The sequence below is a fragment of the Anser cygnoides genome, chromosome 6 (assembly GCF_040182565.1).
Source record: "Anser cygnoides isolate HZ-2024a breed goose chromosome 6, Taihu_goose_T2T_genome, whole genome shotgun sequence".
Taxonomy (NCBI): domain Eukaryota; kingdom Metazoa; phylum Chordata; class Aves; order Anseriformes; family Anatidae; genus Anser; species Anser cygnoides.
Genome location: NC_089878.1, coordinates 20,138,399 through 20,154,068, shown reverse-complemented (window position 1 = coordinate 20,154,068; position 15,670 = coordinate 20,138,399). Strand labels below are relative to the sequence as shown.

The following is a 15,670-nucleotide window of genomic DNA, read 5'->3' as shown; positions in this document are numbered from 1 at the left end:
AATGAACAGGTTATTTGTTAATTCAATAAGGCAAGTATGTGAAATCTGTAACATACTGCATTCTCTAATATTTTGCATCTCTTATTTCCATTAACACTCGATGAATACACAATCTGAAAGCACGGAGAAGTGCTATGAAGATGGCTGTCACCAGCATCAGTAATTCTAACAAACGTCTGGCATTTCAATCAAAAGGAATGCATGTGCTGGATAGAATGAAGCAGAATTGGTTCCCAACCAGACACTCTGCCAAATCACTTGAATTTATGCCCAGTGGCAATTGTGTAATAGCTGGAAGTTTGGATGCACATCCTTCATTGTGAGTATGGTCATACTAAAAAGGGTGAATTAAATCAACGCAAAGCTGCTTTCAGTTGGATGTGGAGGCTAACAGAAACGTGTTCTAGCTCAAAGCAGAGGACCAGACAGTGACACTTGTTACTAAACACTGGTTGGCAAACATGACACAAAGACAAGACCCGAGGCAGCAGTCTCCATGTTGATGGGGCCTTTATCACTGATGGAGGAAGTCAAGAAGCTACCCTGTTTTCTAGATTCCTCATCTTGGCAGCAAAGGCAAACCTGCGGGGAGATGGCTGGGAAGATGGAACCTCAAAGCAGAGAAGCCGTATGCTCTACTCTGTACCTTACCTTTAATGCAAAGAGAGATGACATTGCTGGGGTCTTTGGACAGACAAATACAACAGTATGGGTGGAGAATCTTCAGTAAATCAGTCTAAAGAAATAGGTTTTGACTATGCAACATTTGCTTTACATTGCTTACCAGGTGCTTTACTGGGGGTACAAAGCCAAGGCCCTCCCCTTAACTTCATGCCTGTAATTCAAACATACAGTTGCCACTGTGCCTGTTTCTAACAGTTATGGAGAAGAGATTATCTTGTTCTGAAATGTAGCCTTAAAAATAAGCATGGATCTATTAGCATTCAAACAGTAGAAAAACATTAAACGTGCCCACTCCAAACATTGTCTAAACTTTGTGGCCAGGCCTGCTTTGAATTTAGAGCTACTCACTTTTACAGCTGCACCGAGCAGCCATCACCTTCCAGACTGAGAACAGCTGGGGAACAGGGACCGAGAATGAAAGCACTGGTCCCTCGAGTACCCTCTGGGTGGATACCAGCTTGAGCTACATCAGTATGAATGAATAAATTACCACATATATGTAAACATATTTGTATATATGTATATTTAGGTGTATACATATGCTGGTGTACTTATATTACCATCATAAAAGACATAGCTCAGTTTCACTTCATGTGGATGTTAATAGATATATGTATTATCATCACCATCTACAGTGGCATTTCCTTTACCAAGTTTTTCTGTGCACTGTCCTGTTTTGTCAATCTGTGCCTTGGTGTCTTTGTTTATCTGATGAAGTTCTCTCAAACAGCAAGCTTAGATCTTAGACCTCAGATCTTCCACCTAAATTATTACAGAAGAGAATTGGTAATTAAGTTTTAACAAGATTTAAATGATATTAAAAACAGACAGTTAAAAGGAGACACTGCCTTGGGCTTTGTTATAAATTTGTATAATTATTTTTAGTTCTCTGGAGGATGCATAATTATGTTTCTGTATTTATAAAAATACAGCCCTGGAGGCACCAAAACGAATTTTATAGTCCACTGATTTGCATATTAATGTTAGTCTTGTGGTGTCAAATGTACTTTTTAGCAAATAAACGTCCATGACAATTTTCAAAATGTCCGAAGAATTTTATAGTGTTCTCGATCTGGATTATTTAATTTTTTAAAAAGATATGGTCTAAAGACAAATAAGAAAAACAGCACAGGGATAAACACACAGCTTAAAACCTCAGGAAAGAGATGAAGCAGATGAACTAAACAAAACCTTAAGGCTTTTTAACAGTTTTTGGTCTGCTAAGTAAAGGCTTATGGTCTGATGCAAAGCTCTTTGAAGACAGTTTGGCTGAAGATTTTAAACAATTCAGTTCTGTACATTTGCCTCCCTACAAAAACATATCACTGTGAAAAATCCTTCTTTTTACCAAGTGTCCTTGGATACTTTTCAGAATGAGAGTAAAACTCAGGGATGAAAGACATTAGTTGATACAGCCCAAAATGATACTCAAAGGCTGGAGCTGTAATAGCCAACGTTTGCATCACCAGTAGCAAAGACTTTGGTTTAACGGTGGAAGATCATGGACACAGAGCCATCTCATGGACATACAGCAATCTCTTCTGGGTTGCTGCATACAGGAAATAGTAGTTATGTAAGGACTTGTTGCTCCCATTTATTTATCTATCCTGTAAAATCCTAACAGATTCACAGTTGGTTTTATTCCTTATTTGTCTTCCAGTTTGTTATTTCTAAAAGGCATTTTCAAAGCCAGAAGCGCTACTCTTACAGTGCTAAGAAAAGGTACACACTTTTTGTACTTGTTTAGACAATTGCATAATAACAACAACAAAGATATCAAACTAACTTAGGATTCAATCTGGTTATATACGTATGTGGAAAGGAAACTCTTACTAGCACTCAGTCAAAAGACAATGAAATCAATGGGAGATTTCTTTGTGCATGGATGGAAAAATGACAGTCAGTTAACAGTATTCCATTTTGTTATCATGATAAATCCATTGGCCTTGCAGTTTATCTCCATATGGAGCTAATGTATTGTCAGCTGAAAATTGTTATTATCAGTGCAATAATTATCACTGTAATAATCTTAAACAATTATTTCGATTAGAAACTTGTCTTATGGTCCAAGTTTGTAACGAGAGTTAAATACAAATTTTGTGATTATCCATGCATAGAATAGAGCTGGGACGTTTGTTGTGTGCCAAAAATGAAAAGAGAAAGTCAAATCTCAGTGTCTAATAGTAGCAGGTAAGTTGCATTTTACGAAAATGGTTGAGTGTCAGTCAACTACTGTCTCAGGGCAACACTTTTTAGACCATAAATGAGCTGATTGCATGTTCTGAACTACAATTTCCATGAAGTCTCATTCAAGGAGATATTAATGATCATCACTTAACTGCGACAAAATGGTGTCAAAGAGGGAATGTACACCTGACACTCTACTGGTCCCATGAAAGCCGAACTCCCAATATGTGATCTTTTGTTCTATATACGCTTTAGCCAGAATGTTTAAAGAAAAAGAAAAAATATCTTAAAAATAAGAGTAAAATAAAAGACAAGCAGCCAAGACTGAGTAAAATGTTTCTGTGATGCTTCAAGGTTGATTGCCAATCATGTATATAATCTTGGGGATGAAATGAGGTGGTCTGAAAAAAGCAAGAACAGAAAAATCTTGTGTTTCTTTTTTATAATGGAGAAATCTTTGGTGGGTTACTGAGATCATTTGCACTTGGAATTTTATACCCACAATCAACTGCAGGAAATAAATTACAGATGTTACTCACTGGAATTTGCCCTTGCAAAGTGCTATGCATTGGCTTTAAGATGAAAAGGCAGGGGTTGATAATACTCAGCTCTTTGGAGTACTGAGGATGAAGGGAACTGCCAAGGGATGAGATCTGAGCACACAACCATGCTTCTGCTGGGTAAGTCATAGTACTTGACACAATATTTATGCTGTCCTTATGGCGTCTGTGAAAGGATAGGCTGTGAACTACCTGATCCAATATAAAGCCTGCCAGGAAAAGTCTCTCAGAAATCTTTGATTACATTTGAGCCAGCAGTGTGAGTTTTACTGTTATTGACCATGCTGTAAATGAGGTTGGAATGTTTTTGACTCTGAATCACATGCCACAAAACTATATTTAATGTCTTTATATTTAATGTCTTGTAGTACCATGATTTATAATGTCTGACTACGGACAGAAAAGCATACTTACTTTTAGGAAAATATACTTAGCCTTTGTTTGCAGTGTAAACCTCCCATAACTAGGGAGCAAAGTTTGAGGGCAGGATCTGTTTATTTTCAGGGGTTGCTACTGATATAATGAGGTTTACACATACAAAGTTATAGAGCACTCTACAAACGACAAGAAACAAAAAGAAACAAAAAACAAACAGAAGTATTTGGAAAAGCTACTGGTAGAAATGTACTTCACAGCTTTAAAAAAAAATCATTTCTTAGCTTTTGTCTTTATAATTCTTTCTCTTACTCCCAAGCAGAGTTTGATAGATTTTCATTTGTTGCAGAAAGCTCTTGAGTGTTGTTTAGTGAAAGTGATTTTATTCTGCTGGAACTTGATGCTTACTTCGTTAACAGTCATACATGCCAAGGCAGTGAAGTGGCTGATGGACCTGAGGCTAAAAGTAAATTCACAGCAAATAATATTTTTACACATACACAAACCTGTTTTATCAAGGAGATAGAGTTTTATAGGCAGACATGTTCAGAATTGCTACCTGTTCCGATAATTTTCTTTTTAATTGAGAATAACTGGGGACCAGTTATTGCTTGGCTTGACTCTTTGGCAGAGGAAAAGGAACAGAGAGGGGATGAAGAGACTGCCAAAGGAGTCTTCCTCCCCTTCAGTCAACCTGCAGGAAAAGTCAGTCACAACTGCAGCCCTCTGGGCCAGCTTATTTTGCACCTGTGGGATATAATAATCCTGTCAAGGGCAAAGGCGAAGAGCACTGGCATTGCTGCAGATAGGCTCAGTTTACTGAAAGAGTGGCATCTGAGTGGCTCTAACAGTGCTCCAAACTGAGGAAGAATCCCAACTCACTGAATTTCTTGAGACAGTATAACTCTGCCCTGTCTCTTGTTCTGGGTCGCTTGCATTGTGAATTGTTTGGTTGTAAGAGAAGTGAAGGTAAAACTGCTGCTAGGGTTATCTTTGATCTGCACAAAAGCAGAATCACAAAGAGGCACTGGAAATCAGATTACACACAACAGTGTCTGTGCGTACCTGTCTAGCCACACTGCTAATGTAATACTGTAGAACACTGATTTATTACCAACATCTTGTTCCAGGAGTTTGCAGCCCTGTTTAGTACTTGGAATGCCTCATTATACAGAGCCTGCACCTCTGGACTCTTTCTTTTCTAGGCAGTGTCATTTTGAAGTAATACATTATCAGTTTCCATAGGCCGGTGATGCATTACCAGAACACATCAGAAAAACAGCTGGCTCAGTCTCTCAATCCTTGGCGTCGAGCAACAGCTGACTGTGATGATGTATTACATGAACTCTTCAGTCTATCATTGTAATACATCAAAACGAGGCACTGGTCTGAAGGTGTATTACTCAAGGGAAGGCAAAGCTGAGTGAACCTGTCCAGAAGGGGGGTTCTGGTTTAATTATGCAAAAGAAGTTACACTACACTGCTCAAAGAAGGTTTGTTAGCTTCAAAATTTTGGTGCACTGGTAAAATACAATTTGCATTCACACAGATGATATAACAGGAGAAGGTCATGTTGTTACTTGGTTTAGAGACAAACACCTCGACAACAAGAGTTCTGTCAAAAAGTTGCAGTGTGTTGTGCATCACAGAGGTTGCACATTATAATTGAGCCAGGTGGGATCTGAGTTCAGTTAATAAACATATGCACCCCCCCCCCCCCCCCCCCCCCCCCCCACTTTGTGTAAAATTATTTATGGAAAAAGCAGACAAGAATCAGGTATTTGAGTGTAGTAACCGAAAGAGCATACCGGTGAGTTCTCCTTGCTGCCTCTTTTGGAGGAAGTCTCAGCAGGCTCCAGGCGATGCTATGAGTCTCAGGAAAAGCAGCAGCACAGAAGATGTCCTGAGGCACTGCAGGTAGAGATGGAAGTGAAAAAGAAATATCAGAAATTGAGACAATATCCAACAAATAAGTACAGAAGCTGAATTAATTGAAGACTTCATAAGAACTTAATTTACTGCACTTACTTACACTACAATTCATGGCATCGAATGAACAAAAACGTCCCATTGACCAGGACTGCAGACTTGCCATAGCAGTGTCTTGGGATGTTTAAATTGGTGCTAAACCTCTTTCCTCCTCTCACATCGCAAGGATTGCAGTATGGACAATGTCTGCATTTCTCACTCCATTTAACCAGGGCTTCTATTCTGTTCAAAATACAGGAAATGCTGCTATAATGTCTGCTTCGGATTGGATTCACACAACGAGCATGAGCTGCATTTTTCATCTACAAGCCCACTAATGGCAGGCAGGGTATGATATGAAGTACAACTGGTTAAAACTAAGGTGGCAAAAAGCTCACTTGTCTCTAATGCCAAAAGTATTATTTTCCAGTATTGTTTCAAAGACTTGGCTTCCTCACCATTGTTTTGCCTATGTCAAGTTCCAGCTTCTTTTTAATGGGGCTCAGGATTGCTTTTTCAGTGTTTACTGCTGACTTCATAGCCTACTGTTTCCTCTATGTCCCTGCAATATTAGCCTGCATGATCCCTTCTTTCTCCTGCCTGTCATGCTGCTATGCTTTCATGCTTCCAGCAATGTCCTTAGAATTGAACACCTTCCTGACCACTGTTTCTGTAACCTTACCTCAGTCCCTCTCCATCCTGTTGCCTTAATTACACTGGTTTGGATGCAGATAAACATACAGTAAAACTAGGTCAATAACATATACTTTAATCTGTATGTTTTCCCCTTTCTCTACTATACTTCATTACTTTCTCTCTCTGAGTTGGAGAAAACTTTTTGAGTGAGAGTTGCAGTGCCTGAATTTACTTGCAGAAAAAAAAGAGATTAATTTTATGGTGAATTGGGAAACTTAGGGACATGCATTTTTCTGCTATGTATTTCTGTCCAGTAGAAGCAGCCAATATCTAATGTTCTGTAGGAAGTACTTGAGAACACAAGCTGGTCTGAGATGGGGACAACAGGCAGTGGTTAATTTAGATCACTCAGTACGTTATAGGCATTGTGAATCAAAGACACACCTGAGAGTGAGCATTTCACCAGCATGCCAGACTCATTAGGACAATTTTAGCTCTGTGTTATTTACAAAAAGATCTAAACAGTCTTATAGTTACAAAAGAGACGACTCACAGTGATACGAGAAGAGGGCATGACCACAGGCCCTGAATAAAACAAGCAGCAAGAACAGATCAAAAGTGTGATCAGTAATTAATGAGAATGGACTAACACCCATTTTTATAAGCCTTGAAAATGGTTCAGTGTGTTATAGATTTAGTTGTGAATGCGGATGACATGCCCTTCACTGCAGTATCTCACTGTATTGGTGTTGTGGGAGGGTGTGAGTAAGGATTAAGGACAACAGAGACATGGGATGACACATGTAAACACCAGTTACAAAATAGCAGGAAGGACAGGAATTGATTAATGGATGATGTCCTTTAAGGATGCTTCAGTGAAGGGACAGGTGAGACAGATGCTGAGATAAAGAGTGCCTCAGTGAAAGGATCTTCTTTCTCCAGCTTGCTTGTTTTTAGAATATCAAAGTCCTGCAGAATTCCCTTTTTCAGGAGAAAGGGAAAGAGCAGCTCCCTAGCAGCACGGCTGCCTGGAGTATATATCTTCTGTCACACAACTTGGACTTACTGAGACCCGCCCCCCCCCCCCCCCCCCGCCATTTTCCTTACTGAAGCAGCAGGTCCACCTGTCCCAGTGGATAAGAACTTAGATTTTGTCAAGGGAATACAGCAATGCAAGTACACTTAAGAGTCAGACATGCTGTGCCATTAGCCATTTCCCCGTCACCAACCTGGTAGTGAAAGGACAGGGTACTGCTTAAGCACATTCTTCAAGGAAAATCAGCAGCTATGAGCAACTATGGTTGCTTTTGGAGTATGTATCTTTGTTCAGTGGGAATACAACTAAGCTGTAACCTGTAGATATTGACTTAAAGGGCTGGGTTTGTTTGTGATGCATGACTCAGGCCCACTGTGATGCACCAAGTCATGTCGAGCAGTGCCTGGTGGAAACCTCAAACAGAACCACAGAGTAAAGCTGGGTGGAACCAGCGGTGGAACTCCTAACCTTCATCCCTACCCTGGTGCTTAACCCTATGAATTCTGTAGGGAATAATCTGGAAAAAACCATGAGCTGCTGAAAAGTACACGGCTCTTCACAGTCAAATAAGGCAAAGTATCTATGTTGAGGCACTTCAACCTTCCTTAGACAGGCCAGGAAAGGGCAGACAGAAGACAACCTGACATAAGCTTTAGGAAGAAGGAACTCATTGCTCTATCTCTTTGGCAGATGCTACCAAAGTATTACCTGGGACGGGTGTTACTGGAGTATATGGAACAAATGATGTTTTGATAAATTCTTATGTCTATACTCAGTGGTATTTTTAACTTGAAAAATGCACACCAAACAGCCTGTGAACTCCATGGAAGACTTAACATATGAAAGTGAATTATACAGGAAGTTCCTCTGTATCGTGACACATTTTTGTTACAATCTTTTCATGTTTCCTCTGTTTTACGTGACTTCAGGGTATATTGGTCCATTGCCTGAACTGATGCATAATACTCCAAGTTTTCCAGAACATAAATTTTCTGCTTCTAAGGATCATGCCCCACCAACACAGCAATAGTAATAGTAGTTACAGTGCTCACCTGTTCACATGTAAGTATAAAGAAACCCATTCTAATGAGATGAATGAACTCATTCACTAGCCTAAGGCACACCCATAACATAGGTCATTTTAGAGAGGCACACAGAATAAGATATGATATAATCAGCAAAAAATCTCATACAACTGAATTTTGTCCAGACTTTTACTAGCCAGCAAGTTCTAGACAAAAATGAACAAAGCAAGGCAGACTAACTGTATATCTTCTTTCTTCCAGGTACTCAGAGTAATAAACCCTTCAGAGAAGGTCACTATTTTTTTTTTAACCTCATCTAGGAATCTACTTCAAGTTAGTGTAGCACTTGATTCTGACACTCTCTGCAATATCAATGCTCCACTGTTATTTAGTATTGGGCCAGCTTAGTTACTATATTGTTCTGTTTCTATGAAAATAATTTCTTGCATTGACTATACTTATTCTTTTCCTCTTCATTTCTAAATTATAAATCAACTTATGCTCATCAGGGATATTATTAGTAACTTATTGTTACCTTTCTAGATGTACATTTGAATACCAGTATTCCCTAGCCACAAGTGTCAGTGTATTAAGTGCTGTTCAGACATTTGAACATAATATACTCTGTTTCTAAGGCTTCCGTTGTATTACTAGTATGATAATTATTACAGCAAATGATAAAATACAGCAAAATTGTTTTCTCCCCCCTTAATAACATAAATAAAAGGAGCAATTAATTTCCTACAATAAAAACAGGCAATACAATAACGTACAAATGTGGAGTTTCTTCATTATTGCATCAAATTGCAAAACGGAAACATATAATTTCAAAAGGCTCATAAGCAAAAATGGAAACACAGCTGATGTTGCGTCAGCATGTAGTACAAAACTGTGAAGCTTGCACAGCTCACAGCTAGTCTCCTCAAATGAACCAGTTAACATTTCTAAATGAAAATACATAACACAAAGAACCTTCTCCCTTTTTTTGCCTCCCTTCCAGAATGTTAGGTAGTTTTCCAGGGTGTTACTTCTATATATCCATCCAATACAATAAGCTTATAGCATCACCAGTTATTTTAAGCCTTGATATCATGCATAGCTACAGCTATAGCTTTATCAACACATCTTATGACAGATGACAATAGTGTTTTCAAATGGAATCAACATACTTCTGAACTGATACATCTCCCACTATAACCCATATATATGCCAGATGTTTTTTTAAGCCCTCTTTTGTTCACTGGTATTTTGGTTGCTTTGGTTTTAGGTTGCTGAGAAAAGGTAACACATCTTCTTTGACATCTCATGCAATTTTACAAGTATTCAGGGCACATTCCCTGCTTTGCATGGAAAATGTATTTGCACAGTTGTCAGAATGATGGACAGGGGGAGAATGATAGGAAGGAGCACTGATCTTTGCTTGTTATTACATACAATAGCCCAGTAGGAATCATGATGTGTTGGTGAGACAAACTGTGTCCCATTCTGGAACATATTAAGTTTGTCTCCAGGACACACATGACTTCACTAGGGTGTCTAACCTCATTCATAATAGATGCTAATCTTTTCAGGGCTGACTGATGACAGCACTTCCTGCCCTTCACGGAATTAGAGCTGGGTTTTATCAAAGGACTCAAACTGCCTGCTAATTAGACTAATTCCCTTCATCATGAATTATTTATTTCCATTGGTAACCGATCACTGTGACATTAATGGGTTCTGCTCAACTTAGTTTCATACTAATATACACTATAAGTTAAATGTTTAAAAACTCCTGATACTTCACTCCAGGTCAAGTGTATCTTCATATAACTCTTGATGTTTTCAATAAAGTTTTGATAATTAAAGACTGTTAGAATAAAGTCTCATTATTAAGCCAAAAAGAAAAAAAAGGAAAAAAGAAAATGAAAAATAATTTTTAAGTTCTGAAATAATTTTCCCCCCAAAATTAGAGGTAATATACACAAATTAATTTAGGATTAGGAAGAAGAACCCTCTACTGCACTGATGACAGGGTTTCATGGCAATTCACAGAAATGAATACATTCCCTCAGCCAGAATGTGTAGTGCCTGTAAATTCAAAATTCTTACCCAGTGCAAGAAGCTGTGGGGTTGTAGTATCAAGACTAAGTCCTTTACTTAGGTAGCAAGTATCAAATATGCAAATACAAAATAAAGAATACCTGGACAACAGACAGCAGCACTGCAGCCTAGAATCAGGTGAAGAATGCCAAAGGCAGAGTGCAAGTCATCAGTGAGACAGAACTGGGAAAAATATAAAACAGTCAATTTAGGATGTCTTAGCAGCAGGATCTGAGCAGGACACCAGAGGTCATCCACGCAGTACTTAGAAGGTTCCAGCATGAAAGCTGATGACCAGTTTTTGGCATCACCGTTCAAAAGTTGTATTGACCACTGAGAGAAAATTCATAGGAGAGCAACAAAACCAGAGCAATTATGAAAACATGACCAATGGGGAAAGACTGAAAAATAATGGTTACAAAATAGATGAGGTTAGTGATCAGTTTTCTCCACGTCCACCACAAGCAGAACAAAACCGAATAATTTCAGCCTGAAGCTATGAAGATTTAACTGAGAAATTGCGAAACGACTTCGTAGCTGTAAGGACAGAGAAACACATGCTCAGCCTGAACAAGGAGGTGGTGAAATTCCCACCACTAAAGAGATTTCGGCCCAGAGTAGATAGGCTAGACTGTGAGGGAACATTTAGGTGTATGTGAAATCACCTCTATCACAAAATTATTTTACATGTCACAAAGAAATGTCAGCTCAATTACCACAGAATGTGTCTTCAGAATTTTTGCTGTTTCTAAAGAAAAAAATCCTACTGGAAAGTTGTGATTACTTGAATATTTCTCAATAATAAGACTGTCTATTTTATGAACATTATATAAAAACATTGTCCTATATATAATTTAAATGTTGACCTTTCCCACTGTCATCATAGTAGACAGTGAACTTACACTATGCCTTTGACGCAATTAATTCATGTAGGTTTTTGACACAAGCACAGGATAGTACAGTTCAGGCTGTGCATTTTACAATGGCACTCTTTACCTGAACTCTGCAGAAATCAAGCCTGAGAGAGACAACACACTACTTGGTCACCGATTTCACCTTTGAACCTCCTGTGTTTGAGCAAAATGTGAAGACTTACTGCATGTTACAGTGTTGGGCCCAGAATTCTATACATACTCATGAATAAATGGTGCAGATTCTCACTCATTTCACAAAGTAGGTTTTATTCTGTCTGTGAAATATGAGGAAAATGGATACAACACAGAAGAATCAATAAGAGGCTTGCTTGGGGTAATTTTTACACCAATAAGGTGAATTTAAAATAATAAACAGCAGAAGACAGCTGGACAGAGTAGTCTATATCCCTTAGGCTAATGAAGACTTGGACTACAGTATATTTGACAAATAGTCTTTCATGTGATAGCCATAAAAGAGCACATATCTTTCTAATCCATAGTGATAACAAAGAAGTTAGGTAAAAATGAACAGAGATGATATTCAATAAGCACATGTACTTTTCTATCACAGTGTGAGGTACTTTGGCTGTGAAAATAAAGGTGTTATTTTTCCACTGTTGAAATAATACAGAATCAATGAGAGGCAACTGCAAGCCTCAATGGCATCAAGGGGTTTCTGTTGACATTCACAAACCAAATGAGCAAAGCTCTGCTGGATTGAGATGTCACCAGAAACCCCAAGATGGCATTACAGCCTTGTTTTTCTAAGTTGTGTTTTTTTTTTTTCTTCAATAAACACATCCAACTGACTTCTTATTTTAATTAAAAGATCAGGTTTTCATTTCTTTCCTTTTTCCCTCCATCTTCTCCATCTTTTTTTTTTTTTTTTTTTTCAGATTATCTGCCCTGCTCTGCCTTACTTCCTCCTTTTTACCCTTCTCCTCCCTCCTGCCCCAACCATCCTCGTCTTACCTTTCTCTCTTTTCTCATGTACCATCTTTCTTTCCTGGTTCTCTGACTCCCCAAATCAAAACATTTCTGGAATGGATGACTCTGCTCAGTGTGTTAGCAGCGCTCCCTAATGTCATTTCAACAGTACAAACCACTCCTACAGCACTGTGGATAGACTATCCTATTAAGACAAGATAAAAATCACTCGTGTACCACTCGTTATTTGTATAGAATAAGAGACTTCAAGTAGCTCCTGATGCAGCAATATATAATAGCTTTCATTTCAGACCTAATAATACCTGATGCTTGAACAGAGACTTCCATTTGATGTTCTAAAACCGTTTCTTAGACATTAATGAATTATATCTCACAAGTGTGCTCTGACGAACGGGCTATTCCCATTTCACAGATGGAGATAACTGAGGAGGAAAGAGAAGGGCAATTTGTTTTTACAATGTCTCTCAGGGCCCAATTCTTCACTGTCACATTTAAAGTTTTTATTGTTGGCTTCAAGCCAACAGTGAGTAAATAACATCAAAGAGCACTCAGATGTTCCAAACCTTGGTCCTTTTATAATGAGAGATTCCTTCTCTTTATATGACAGAGCATATTCTCCTTGCAAGCTAGTATACAGACACCTTTTGGGACATTTCATTTCATAATTCTTACGAATAAGTTACCAAGGAAAGTGAGATTTTGCACCAAATTGCTCTAGCATCATAAATTAAAGCCACCCATTATTCTTTATCAGCCTTATGGGGGGGGTGGGGGTTACTGAGGAGGAATATTTTTTAAAATGTGACCTGAAAAGTATATTGTTGTAAAAAAAAAAAAATGCAGTGTGAACATAATCTTTCAGCATCACGAAAACCAGCTAAGATCACAAAATAAGAGGACAGTGGGCAGAAAGTTCATACAAAATACATGTTAAAGAATTTGCATAGATTTTTAACTATGATTTGCTTGCATTAACAATTATGAGTGTATGAAGTGTTACTCAAACTGTTCCTGAGCAGTACTCATCAGAATTAACTTATATCATGAGATGTGACAAAAAGATGTCACTCATATCCTCTATAAAGGGCAGTTATTCATAGTTAATTTTAGAGGTTTCTGCTCATTTGACAAATTGATAGAAGAAAAATGAGATGAAAATACATTTAGATATATTTTTATATAGAACATATAGGTGCAGAATAGGCACCAAAGAGTTACCACGAAAGGCCGAAGAAAAGATGAATAATAGATGAGGCCATCAAGGACCCTATCTTCAAAAAAAATAAGTTTTCACTGTGCTCATATGCACAATTTAAGGCAGTATAAACATGCTGGATTCCTTAGGGAACAGGAAGTAGAAGGTTGGTCAGAAAAAAATGGTTTGTTTGGTACTAGAGAAAATCTATGTAATTAAAACTGCTCTTGAGCAAAGATGAAAGAGCAAATAGTTGCCCTAGTTCCTAAAACTAAGCACAGTAGGAAAAAAATGAAGAATCTTGCACAGATTTTGCGAGAATTTTTGTTTTGTTTTTATAATCCTAGTCACAGAAGAATCAAGTAAGCATAAGAAGATAAATTTGCATAGAGGGCTGAGGTAGTCAGGGGGTATTGCATGGGACTGAGTGAATAATTGTGTGGGATGCTAGAGCAGTGGAGCAGAACCAGACAGACAGGTTATTCTGAGAGGCAAAGAGAGCAGGAGGAAGTTAGTATTGTGGGTCTGGGAAATCAGATGTGAGGGACAAAGAGGGACAAGAAAGCAGAAAAAAATAATCAGCTAGGTTGAGCAGCCACTCATCCCGATGCGCTACAGGACAGCGAAGGAGGATCACTGGAGTGAGAACAAGGGGACCTGCACTGGACTGGGCACTCCTGGCAGCTGAAGAACATAATTTGTTCCTTGATTTTTAACAGTGTTGTTACACTTGTGGCATGTAAATCAACCTCATTTAGGAAGGGAATTTATCTCCCCTTGTTCATGGATGACATCTTGAAGGCAATGCTGGCTGAATCACTCTCCTATTATGACACATGTGGTAAATGCATAAATAGAACAGAATAAAGTTCCCTGCAGATATGAGGTGCTATACCACGATACACAGAAATCATCCATTAAAATAAAATTATTTTCTCTGGTACCAGCCCACAAACGAACCTTCATATGAACCCCCACCCAACACTAATACACCCAGTCATAAATATAAATAATATAAACATAAATAAACATAAACAGAAAAGCACAGAGAACCTTGTGCTATTAATAATGCTTCTGTGTTTCCCATCTATCTAGAGGAACATTCCCATTCAAATTCCCAGCTGATCAATATCCGTACCTTCCAAACCAGCTGGAGAGAAAGCAAGTATTTCAGGAGAAGCATACTATTTTCCAACTCTTAGCTTATTTTCCAGCTGGAATCAATAATGCATTTCCATTTCTTCTCACACTTCTTTCACTGATCCCACAGTTCAACCTTCTGTGTTATTGCTACCTGTGATTTATAAACACATAAGGATTTCCTGGTTAAGTGGTCATTTCACTTCAAGAGTTTGTGGTCCAGTGACAACATCCTCACTGGACACATAGTAATAGCTTTATATTATTCCTTGCCATGCTTTCATGAGGATCAAGCAAAATACTGAGTTGTTCAGAGCAGCATCCATGAAGAGGCTATGACAGTATTCTCCGACGACCAATTATTCACACTATCTATCTAAACATTGATAGAAAATATCCATAGAAAATGGACCTGAAGTGACTTTAGTATTTAAGATGTGAAACTTAAAGGTACCCAAAGTCCTGATTTCTCCCAAGTCTTGCAGTGAGTTTACCCATCCCCTCAGGAAAACTGCTATCCTCTTTGGAGCTGATAAGTTGGGGCTTATAGAGACCTGCCTAACTACAACATCCAGCTGCTGCTTTAGAAATAAAAGAACAAGTCTATGATTTGTTACAAGCCACCCACATGCCTAAAAGACACCCCCGCAAATTCTGTTGGTGTTTGATTCTTTGCAGAACCTTGCTTTGAAATCAGCCTCAGTGCTAAAATGAACAATTAGACAGTTCCCACAAAAACCGCATCATTTTGGTTCCACATCTGCCCCATTACCCACTACGATGGAGCCCACATTTCACTAGACTTTTTGGATATTATTAAAAAAAGCACATTGTGGAAGAGGATCAATAAGAGAGAGCTGGGATCATTAATTTTGCATTCTACTGTACAGAACACTGCCAGCCACAGCCATGGTTTGGAG

General features: G+C 38.4%; 1 long non-coding RNA gene across 2 annotated transcripts in view; it reads right to left on the bottom strand.

The window, feature by feature from the left end:
• LOC106029860 (uncharacterized) overlaps positions 1-15,670 on the bottom strand; it is a 34,219-nt gene that overhangs the window by 12,520 nt on the left and 6,029 nt on the right. The window contains exons 4-6 of one of the 2 annotated variants that reach the window (XR_007162509.2): positions 14,749-14,904; positions 5,835-6,017; positions 5,615-5,717 (exon numbers count right to left, since the gene is read on the bottom strand). This is a non-coding gene — a long non-coding RNA (uncharacterized lncRNA). The remainder of the gene's footprint in view (positions 1-5,614; positions 5,718-5,834; positions 6,018-14,748; positions 14,905-15,670) is intronic. The other variant, XR_007162507.2, reaches the window with a different exon arrangement.